Source organism: Pelophylax lessonae (assembly GCF_965119305.1).
Source record: "Pelophylax lessonae genome assembly, chromosome: 6".
In the NCBI taxonomy this organism is placed as follows: Eukaryota; Metazoa; Chordata; class Amphibia; order Anura; family Ranidae; genus Pelophylax; species Pelophylax lessonae.
The window spans coordinates 69,071,330-69,082,200 of NC_138773.1; positions in this window are offsets into that span (position 1 = coordinate 69,071,330).

Below are 10,871 nucleotides of genomic sequence, written 5' to 3' on the forward strand. Positions count from 1 at the left end.
CTTGTGTAAACAAGCTGCCTGTCATTCTCCCCTCTGTATGAGAGCTGATCATATGGATCTACTATGTAGATCCGTTGATCACTCTGCATACAGCTGAAGCCACAGCCAATCACAGTTAGAATCACGCCCCTAGGGACACACACAGCCCCTCCCTCTCAAATAAAGTTAACCCCTTCACTACCAGTGTATTTTTACAGCAACAGTGCATATATATAGCACTGATTACTGTAGAAATGTCACTGGTAACCCCAAAAGTGTCAAAAATGTCAGTCAAGGGTCCGATCTGTCCGCCGCAATGTCGCAGTACCGCAAAAAAAAATCGCAGATCGCCGCCATTACGCGTTAAAAAAAAAAACAACAAAAATGACAAAAATCTTTCCCTTTGTTAGTAAACGCAATAACTTTTGCGCAAACCAATCAAAATACGCTTTTTGCGATTTTTTTTACCAAACATAGGTAGCATAAAACAAATTGGCCGAAAATGTTAAAAAATTTTGATTTTTACATTTTTTTTGGGGGGAATTTCATATAAAAAAAAGGGAAAAATATTGCTATTTTTGCAAAATTGACGCTCTTTTTTTGTTTATAGCACATGATCAAAAAATCGCACAGGTGATCAAATACCGCCAAAAGAAAGCTCTGTTTGTGGGAAAAAAAGGACGCCAAATTCGTTTAGGTACAGCGTCGCACGACCACGCAATTGTCCGTTAAAGTCACGCAGTGCCGAATCGCAAAATAACCCCTGGTCGTTTAGCAGCCAAATCCTCCGGGGCTTAAGTGGTTAAGATGGACTAGTGGATTTAAATACACTAACAAATTGAAGCCAAACTCCAGCTAACATTTTATAATCAGTTACAGCAAACTGTTTTGTTCCTTTTGGTAGAAAGGTTTTACATAAATAAATAAAAGCTGATCCTTGTACCCACCCCCATTAGTGGTAAATGGTTTTGTCTGGACCATCTACTGCTACATCTACAGGACAGCTTGTTATATTGAAAAACAACAGACTTACTGGCTGGATCACAAGATGAAAATAAAGGCATAAAAGCCTACAAATTAAAACAAATGCAGCCATCACATCTAAGGAGTGGTAAGCTGCAATATAATAAATGTTTGCTTTTGGGTTTATTACCACTTTAAAGCGGAGTTCCATACTAGGATCCAGCTAGGTCTTGAACAATAGATCACCCCCACCCCCATTGTTTTTGGATATCGTGTTTTTTTTTTTTTAAATCATTTTGTTCCTTTTATATACTTTCCCAGTACGTAATTTCAGCGTTTGTATCTGATCCTCTTCCTCCCCCACCGCTGCTTTTTGAGAGTGTGTGTCCCAGAAGATGGCGGGACCATTTGGAAAGGGCAGCGTGACTTGCGCATGCGTAGTAGGAAACTGGCAATGAAGCCTGTCGGTCTCCCTTACTTGCAATGCCGGTGCTTGCACCCAAAGCTTATGGATAAATAGGCTTGGGGTGCCGACATTGCGGGATCCCTGGACAGGTAAGTGTGCTTATATTAACCGGTTGCCGACCGCCGCACGACTATATACTGCGGCGGTCAGCCCCGGCCAGGCAGAGTGACGTATCGGTACGTCACTCGCCTGTCACTGACTTGCGAGCCTATCGTTCACAGGCAAGTCAGTGCGTGTGACCGGCGGACTCGATGTCCGCCAGTCACACTGCGATCGCTCCTGTGAAGGGAGAAAGACAGAGCAGCTTGTGTAAACAAGCTGCCTGTCAGTTCTCCCTGTGTAAAAGTGAAGATCTGACCGTTCTACTATGTAGAACGGTTGATCTTTGCTTTTACACCAATAGGAATGTCCCTACACAGTAGAAAGCACGCCCCTAGGACACACTTAACCCCTCCCTGTCCAATAAAGTTAACCCCTTCCCTGCCAGTGTCATTTTTGCAGTAACAGTGCATATGTATAGCACTGATTACTGCAGTAATGTCACTGGTAACCCCAAAAGTGTCAAAAATGTCAGTCAAGGGTCCGATCTGTCCGCCGCAATGTCGCAGTACCGAAAAAAAAATCGCAGATCGCCGCCATTACGCGTTAAAAAAAAAAACACCAAAAATGACAAAAATCTTTCTCTTTGTTAGTAAACGCGATAACTTTTGCGCAAACCAATCAAAATACGCTTTTTGCGATTTTTTTTACCAAACATAGGTAGCATAAAACAAATTGGCCAAAAAATGTTAAAAAATTTTGATTTTTACTTTTTTTTTTGGGGAATTTCATATATAAAAATGTGAAAAATATTGTTATTTTTGCAAAATTTACGCTCTTTTTTTGTTTATAGCGCGTGATCAAAAAATCGCACAGGTGATCAAATACCACCAAAAGAAAGCTCTGTTTGTGGGAAAAAAAGGACGTCAAATTCGTTTAGGTACAGCGTCGCACGACCGCGCAATTGTCCGTTAAAGTCACGCAGTAAAAAATCGCAAAAAAACCCCTGGTCCTTTAGCAGCCAAATCCTCCGGGGCTTAAGTGGTTAAAAGTCAGCAGCTACAGTATGTGTAGCCGCTTTCAATTTTAAAGGCTGGAACTCCGCTTTAAAAAGGACCCCTTTTGAAAAGTTTAACCACTTGCCGACCGCCGCAAGTACATATACTCCCGCCCCCGCTCGTTCACTGTGATCCCCGCGCGTGTGACCGGCGGACCCGATGTCCGCCGGTCACTCGCGATCCTCCGTAAGGATGTAGGCGTTTTGGGGCGTTTTTGGGGAGTTTTTCTGCTCTAGGATCAGCTCTCAAAACGCCCGTTTTGTAGGCGTTTTGGGGCGTTTTTGGGGAGTTTTTCTGCTCTAGGATCAGCTCTCAAAACGCCCAACAAGACAAATCCTATTCATTTCAATGGCCCCTGTTCACATCTGAGCGTTTTGACGCTGTGAGCAAAACGTCCAACGCTCAAAAAAGTACATGAGCTTCTCTTTGGGCAGATTACAGGCGTTTTCCATTGGTCTCTATTCAATCTAAAAACGCCTGCACAAAAAACGCATGTAAAATCGCGGTAAAAATCGCGGTAAAAATCGCGGTAAAAAACGCTACGCTCAGGTGTGAATGTAGCCTTACAGAGGGAGAAAGGCAGGCAGCTAATGTAAACAAAGCCACCTGTCATTCTCCCCTGTGTAAGTGCAGAGATCATACGGTCCTGCTATGTAGGATCGTATATCTCTGTAGTTACACAACAAGCCACATCCCTTCACAGTTAGAAACACGCCCCTAGGGACACACTTAATCCCTTCTTTTCCAATAAAGTTAAGCCCTTCCCTGCCAGTGTCATTTTTACAGTAACAGTGCATATGTATAGCACTGATTACTGTAGTAATGTCACTGGTACCCCCAAAAATGTCAGTCAAGGGTCCGATCTGTCCGCCGCAATGTCGCAGTCCCGCAAAAAAAAAAATCGCAGATCGCCGCCATTACTCGCTAAAAAAAAAACAATAAAAAGGACAAAAATCTTTCCCTTAGTTAGTAAACGCAATAACTTTTGCGCAAACCAATCAAAATACACTTATTGCGATTTTTTTTACCAAACATATGTAGCAGAAAACAAATTGGCCTAAAATGTTAAAAAATTTTGATTTTTACATTTTTTCTTTTGGGAATTTCATATAAATAATTTTGAAAAATTTATTTATTTTCTCAAAATTGACGCTCTTTTTTTGTTTATAGCGCAGGATCAAAAAATCGCACAGATGATCAAATACCACCAAAAAGCTCTGTTTGTGGGAAAAAAAGGACGTCAAATTCGTTTGGGTACAGCGTCACACAACCGCGCAATTGTCCGTTAAAGTCACGTAGTGACGAATCGCAAAATAGGGCCTGGTCAGGAAGGGGGTAAAATCTTCCGGGGCTTAAGTGGTTAAATAAAGAATAAAAAAAAAAGGGACCCTGTGCAGTGTATCTCTGCTCTATGTGCACAGGGTATATATTAAATAATCACATAGTAGTCCATGGAGTCCAGCAATGTCTTCCTTGCAGCTAATGGATTCCCTACGTTTCTGTTCGACCAAAACACAGTGCGGGAAAGTTGGTTCTGTGTACATTTCCCGCACTGCAGCTGAACACGCTGCCCTTGTTAGATGTATGTCGGTGCCCACTAATTTTTAATGGCACCCAGGGCCCCCCATCCATGCGCCGCCCCCTAATCTACATGCAGGGCGCCAGACGCATGGAGTTTAATGGGGATTTTTTTTTTTTTTTTTAAAGCACGTGATTAGAGCCAGAAGCTCTAATAGGCTTCAGAGAAGGGTGGGCTTGGGGTGCAGAGCAGTGCGCCCCGAGCCCACCCAGTTGTGTGAGAATAGCGAATGAAAATTCGCTATTGTCACACGGATCCTCCTCCTGGCCAATCAGGAAGCGGGTCTTGAGAGAGGATAAGAGGAGACGCAGGGGATTGAAGAGAAGCTGCCGCCACCGAGGAGAATGAAAAGAATCTGCCACCGCTGAAGAGCTGCAGAGAAGCTGCTGCCGCTGCAGGGGACTGAAAAGAAGACGCCGCCGCCGCCGCCGTCTGCCTGCCTGCCCTTCGGTGAGTGAGCCGGTGACCGAGGGGGGGGACTATTGGAACTTTTATTAAAAATTGGGTGATAACAAGAACCTAAGGCTTATTTACTGTATGTGCATGTTTGCTCGCTTATGGTTGTTTACTTTGCTGTATTGTATCTTTTTTATTCAATAAAACGTTTTGACAAAAAAAAAAAAAAAAAAAAAAAGAACCTAAGGCAGTAGGATAGGGTGTGCGGGCTGGTGTGGTCCAGGGGGGGGGGGGGGTATGGTGTGGTCCATCTGCTGCCCCCCCCCCCCATCCTGTGTAGCAGCAGCCGCCACTGATGGCACCCTAAAGGCATCTCCCAAATGCTGCATGTTTGCGGCCACTATTGTGAAGCGGCCCCTATAGTGCGCCCCCCTGATCATGCACCACTGGATCTTGCACTTGCACACATGGAGATCTAGGTGGCCATCATTTTATTTAATGATTGCTCTACTTTACTGGTTGTGGGGTCAGCCACTGCAACTAGAGACAGAGAGAGTACATGCTCATATTTGGAACAGGCGGGAGTGGGTGCTAGGGGGGCACACTTAGAGCTCGTTTATACTTGTAGTTGGGGGTAGTAAAGCCAGCGCTTGAGCTGCTTTTTTTTACCACTTCTTAACTGCACTCCTTTTAGATGGGAAGGCAGCTGCCAGGGGTGGACACATGCTGCAGTCGTGATGCTTTGCCTTGTGACCGCAGCAAAAATTTTACCCCAAAGTAGCGCTTGGTGGTTTCTTCCACCCACCAATTGCAACCCATCAGAGCCGGTGCTACCACTAGGCGAACTAGGCAGCTGCCTAGAGCACACTGTCACCTAGGGTGCAGTCATGGCCAGTGCTACATTCCTCTCCTGTTACCTCCTCATCCATGGTGGATGTCACCTCTAGAGCCACCATTCTCCCCCGCACACAGCGGAAGTAAACTGAGATCCCGGCACCGGACAAGGTCATTCACTGGATGATGGGGATCACCGCTCGCAGCTGAAGTCAGCCCCAAGCCTCCAATCGCTGCCTGTCATCACCCATCAGCATGGAGCTTAGGGTGGAGATTTTGGTGTGGCTGGTCTGCAGGAGTGCCCTGGAGAAGGAGAGGGAATGTCCGATACGAGGGACCGTGCACGGGCTGCAAGCCGAGATTAAGCAGTTCAGGCGCAGGATTGAGAGGCAGCTCGAGGACGTGCTGGGCCTGGCGTGCCCCTCTTCCATCACCAACCTGCAGTGTGAGAACCGGAGGCTGCGGGAGCAGGTGGAGGAACTCTGCGGACAGGTAGAACCATGGAAGCACTGAGCCGGGTGGCGGGACTGACAGACCAGGTACTCCAACCAAGCGCTGCTCGCTGTGTCTGGCAAGGCAGCTCTGGTCAGTTTAATGAGGAGGCAACACACATCACAGGGTGGTATAGTCTATACAGGTATGAAATAGTTGTATAACCAGGTTGGTAGGCGACTGATAAGAGTGGGGGAAAGGAGAGGGAGGGAAATGAGACAGAAGTGGGAATAATTCTATCAAACACTGGATATGGGGATTTTAATGTGCAGGGCAGTGTGTGCTGGAAGGGGGGCAGTTTGTGTGGAAAGGGGGTGTAGGGTTAAAGGGGGGCAGTGTATACAGGAAGGGGGTGTAAGGTTAAAAGGGGGCAGTGTATAAAGTAAGGGGGTTTAGTCTTAAAGGAAGGCAGTGTGTGCAGGAAGGGGGTGTAGCGGTAAAGGTGGGCAGTGAGTGCAGGAAGGGGGTTGTGACAGGAAGTCAGGTAAATCTGTGGGTGTTGTCACAGAGAGACAAGGCAGATACATTTCTGCCTTGGTTAGACAATTCACCAATAACTATCAGGTGTCGGCTGCAGAGGTAGCTAGAAAGGTGTAAGGACGTTGAAAAAACTTCAGCTATTCAGGATGAGGCAATTAAGGCCTCTATAAGTTATCCAGAGGATGACTACTGGTTGAATGCCTCCTGGAGCTGAGAGCAGTGAGGATAGCAGTGAGTTGAATGCCTCCTGGAACTGTGTGAGTTGAGGAGAGCAGTCAGCTGAAAGACTTCTGAAGGTGAAGTGTTGGATTCTTTCTGTGTGGAAAGAAAACAAAGACTGTTGGTTTTCTGCTGTATGACCAGCAGTGTCTGCCCAGCAGTAGGTTGGGACAGACACCATAGGTAGGTTCCTGTGTGAGAAGGTAGACGCCCCAAGTGGCCAGGGATTATTTTATGTTTGTTTTTGAATTATGCTGTTTTGGATGCTTGCAAATGTTTGAAGAAAATTGGAAGAATAAACCATAGACTGTTGTTTTCAACCACTCCTCGGCTGTCTCTCTGTGTAACGAACCCCGCTACCGAGCTAACCCCTCACAGGGTGTAGCATTAAAGGGGGCAGTGTGTGCAGGAAGGGAGTGTAGTGTAAAGGGGGGCAGTGTGTGCAGGAAGGGGGGTGTAGCGGTAAAGGGGGGCAGTGTGTGCAGGAAGGGGGTGTAGCTTTAAAGGGGGGTAGTGTGTGCAGGAAGGGGGGCAGTGTGTACAGGAAGGGGGGGTCTAGGGTTAAAGATGGGCAGTGTGTGCAGGAAGGGGGTGTAGCATTAAAGGGGGGCAGTGTGTGCAGGATAAGGGGGCAGTGTGTAAAGGAAGGGGGGTGTAGCGTTAAAGGGGGCAGTGTGTGCAGGAAAGGAGTGTAAGGTAAAGGGGGCAGTGTGTGCAGGAAGGGGGGTGTAGCGGTAAAGGGGGGCAGTGTGTGCAGGAAGGGGGTGTAGCTTTAAAGGGGGGTAGTGTGTGCAGGAAGGGGGCAGTGTGTACAGGAAGGGGGGGGGGTCTAGGGTTAAAGATGGGCAGTGTGTGCAGGAAGGGGGTGTAGCATTAAAGGGGGCAGTGTGTGCAGGAAGAGGGTGCAGTGTGTAAAGGAAGGGGGGTGTAGCGTTAAAGGGGGCAGTGTGTGCAGGAAGGAGGTGTAGGGTAAAGGGGGGCAGTGTGTGCAGGAAGGGGGGCAGTGTATACAGGAAGGGGGGTGTAGGGTAAAGGGGGCAGTGTGTGCAGGAAGGGGGTGTAGGGTAAAGAGGGGCAGTGTGTGCAGGAAGGGGGGCAGTGTATACAGAAAGGGGGTGTAGGGTAAAGGGGGGCAGTGTGTGCAGCAAGGGGGTTTAGCGTTAAAGGAGGGCAGTGTGTGCAGGAAGGGGGTGTAGCATTAAAGGGGGGCAGTGTGTGCAGGATAAGGGGGCAGTGTGTAAAGGAAGGGGGTGTAGCGTTAAAGGGGGCAGTGTGTGCAGGAAGGGAGTGTAGGGTAAAGGGGGCAGTGTGTGCAGGAAGGGGGGTGTAGCGGTAAAGGGGGGCAGTGTGTGCAGGAAGGGGGTGTAGCTTTAAAGGGGGGTAGTGTGTGCAGGAAGGGGGCAGTGTGTACAGGATGGGGGGGTCTAGTGATAAAGATGGGCAGTGTGTTCAGGAAGGGGGTGTAGCATTAAAGAGGGCAGTGTGTGCAGGAAGAGGGGGCAGTGTGTAAAGGAAGGGGGGTGTAGCGTTAAAGGGGGCAGTGTGTGCAGGAAGGAGGTGTAGGGTAAAGGGGGGCAGTGTGTGCAGGAAGGGGGGCAGTGTATACAGGAAGGGGGGTGTAGGGTAAAGGGGGCAGTGTGTGCAGGAAGGGGGTGTAGGGTAAAGAGGGGCAGTGTGTGCAGGAAGGGGGGCAGTGTATACAGAAAGGGGGTGTAGGGTAAAGGGGGGCAGTGTGTGCAGCAAGGGGGTTTAGCGTTAAAGGAGGGCAGTTTGTGCAGGAAGGGGATGTAGCGTTAAAGGGGGCAGTGTGTGCAGGAAGGGGTTGTAGTGTTAAAGGGGGGCACTGTGTACAGGAAGGGGGTGTAAGACTAAAGGGGCCAGTGTATACAGGAAGAAGGGGTAGCGTTAAAGGGGAGCAGTGTGTACAGGAAGGGGGGTGTAGCATTAAAGGGGGCAGTGTGTACAGGAAGCGGAGTGTAGGGTTAAAGGGAGACATTATGTGCAATAATGGGGGGCAATGTGTGCAGTTTTTTGGGGTGGGAAAGGGGGGGGGGTGCAAGTAGCTTGTCTTGCCCCCAGGGCGCAAAATAGTCTAGCACTGGCCCTGCAGCCCATCTAAGTGAATAGGACTGCGCTGCCCAAGGTGCAAATACTGACATGAAAGCATCACACAGTTGCCGCAAATTTGTCGGCTGCACATCCATGATGCAAATCTTCCGTTCCACTACATCCCATAGGTGCTCTATTGAATTGAGATCTGGTGACTGTGGAGGCCATTGGAGTACAGGGAACTCATTGTCATGTTTAAGAAACCAGTTTTAGTCCACCATGTGTTCTGAAAGCTGATTCCTTTTTTCAGTCTCCAAGATGGAGTCTGGAATCCCAGGATGCACCTGTTTCACTTCCTTAGACTGAAGAATGATGGGAATTTTTGTTAAAGGTGAACAATTTCTAGTTTCTGCAAAAACAGTACATTTACCATTGGCTCCATCTTGTGGTCAAATCTGATATTGCAGGCAAACAACTAACAGATATTCTGCTGGGGGCTGAACACTTCTCCCTTACATTGCCTTTTTTCCGCTGACCAAACAGACAGTATTAAATCGTCTCTATGGTCAAAATAAAACATCATACATTCATTTCCACCTTGTAATACAATTTTTTTTCTTTTTTAGCCTACTCTGTACTATCTTGAAGTTGGAAACTTACTGTGAAGATCCTCACACATTACATTCTTATAATTCTGTGACATGAATTCACTATGTCCTGTGAGTGGGCACTGCTGTGTCACACATTTCACAGAGCCTGCCTTCTGAACTACAGAGATGCTGAGAGGAGGAATTTCAGGAGGCGGAGTCCATACAGGAATCATGGTTTGCAGGCAGCAAGGTACCATGGGATATGTAGTCCTTAGAAATTAATTTAGAAAGTAAACAGCAGTGGAGAATCTGCAAAACATGCAGGGAATCCCAGAAGTTGTGGAAGGAGATGGTCAGCTGACAGGCAGCACTCACAACATGAAAGGAGATTTTTCAATTAAGCTTGTATTGGATTGTCAAATATAACTTTTTGTTTTGAATGCTGTAAGTTTTTTGAATTCGGCTCCGCCAGTACCCAGAAGTGATGTCAGGTCATGACATCACTTCCGGGTACGTGGCGGTGCCGAATTCAAAGAAATGGAGACCCGGTCAGACGGCGGAGGTGAAGGTAGGATTCCCAGGTCTCCCGGTGGGACAGGAGCCCTGGGCGAGCCATGGAAGGAGGCGGGAGGGGGGGGGGGGACGTCCCCTCCGGCTCCTTGTAATGACAGCAGAGCGGCTTCTCAGCCGCATCGGTTGTCATTACAAGACCGCCGACCCTCGGCTATGGACAACGGTACTGGGGTGATGCCTCTAGCTGCAGGCATCACTCCGGTACAAGCACTTTCCTGAAATATCGGCACTATCGGTAAATCAAAAGGCCGATTCCGATATATCGGGGAAAGTGCATATCGGCCCCCCATATATCGGTGTTGTCGATAATCAGTCGATCACTAGTCTGAAGTTACAGGAATTTGGGCATATCTGAGGTTGGAGAAATTGGGGCATATCTGAGGTCTGAAGGTACAGGAATTGGGGCGTATCTAAGGTTTGAAAGTGCAGAAATTGGGTCTTTTCTGAGGTTTGAAGGTGCAGAAATTGGGGTTGGTATGAGGTCTGAGGGTGCAGAAATTGGGGATTATCTGAGGTCTGAAGGTAAAGGGTTTGGGGCTTATCTGAGGTCTGAAAGTGCATGCACTGGGGCTGATCTGAGGTGTGAAGGTGCAGAAATCAGGGCTTTTCCGAGATCTAAAAGTGCAGGAATTGGGCCAGATCTGAGGTATAATGAAGCAGGAATTAGGGCTAATCTGAGGTGTGAAGGTGAAAAAACTGGGTCTGAAGGTACAGGAATTGGGGAGTATCTGAGGTCGCACAAATTGGGGCGTATCTGAGGTCTAAAGGTACAGGAATTGGGGCCTATATGAGGTTTGAAGGTGCAGAAATTGGGGCTTTCTGAGGTTTGAAGGTGCAGGAACTGGGGCTGATGTGAGGTCTGATGGTGCAGAAATAGGGGATTACCTGAGGTCTGAAGGTACAGGAATTAAGGCGTATCTGAGGTCGCAGAAATTGGGGTGTATCTGAGGTCTGAAGGTACAGGAATTGGGGTGTATATGAGGTTTGAAGGTTCAGAAATTGGGGCTTAACTGAGGTCCGAAGGTGTATGCACTGGGGCTGTTAGGTGGGAAGGTACAGAAATCAGGGTTTTTCTGAGGTCTGAAGGTGCAAGAATTGGGGCTGATCTGATGTATTATGAAGCAGGAATTGGACTGATCTGAGGTCTGAAGGTA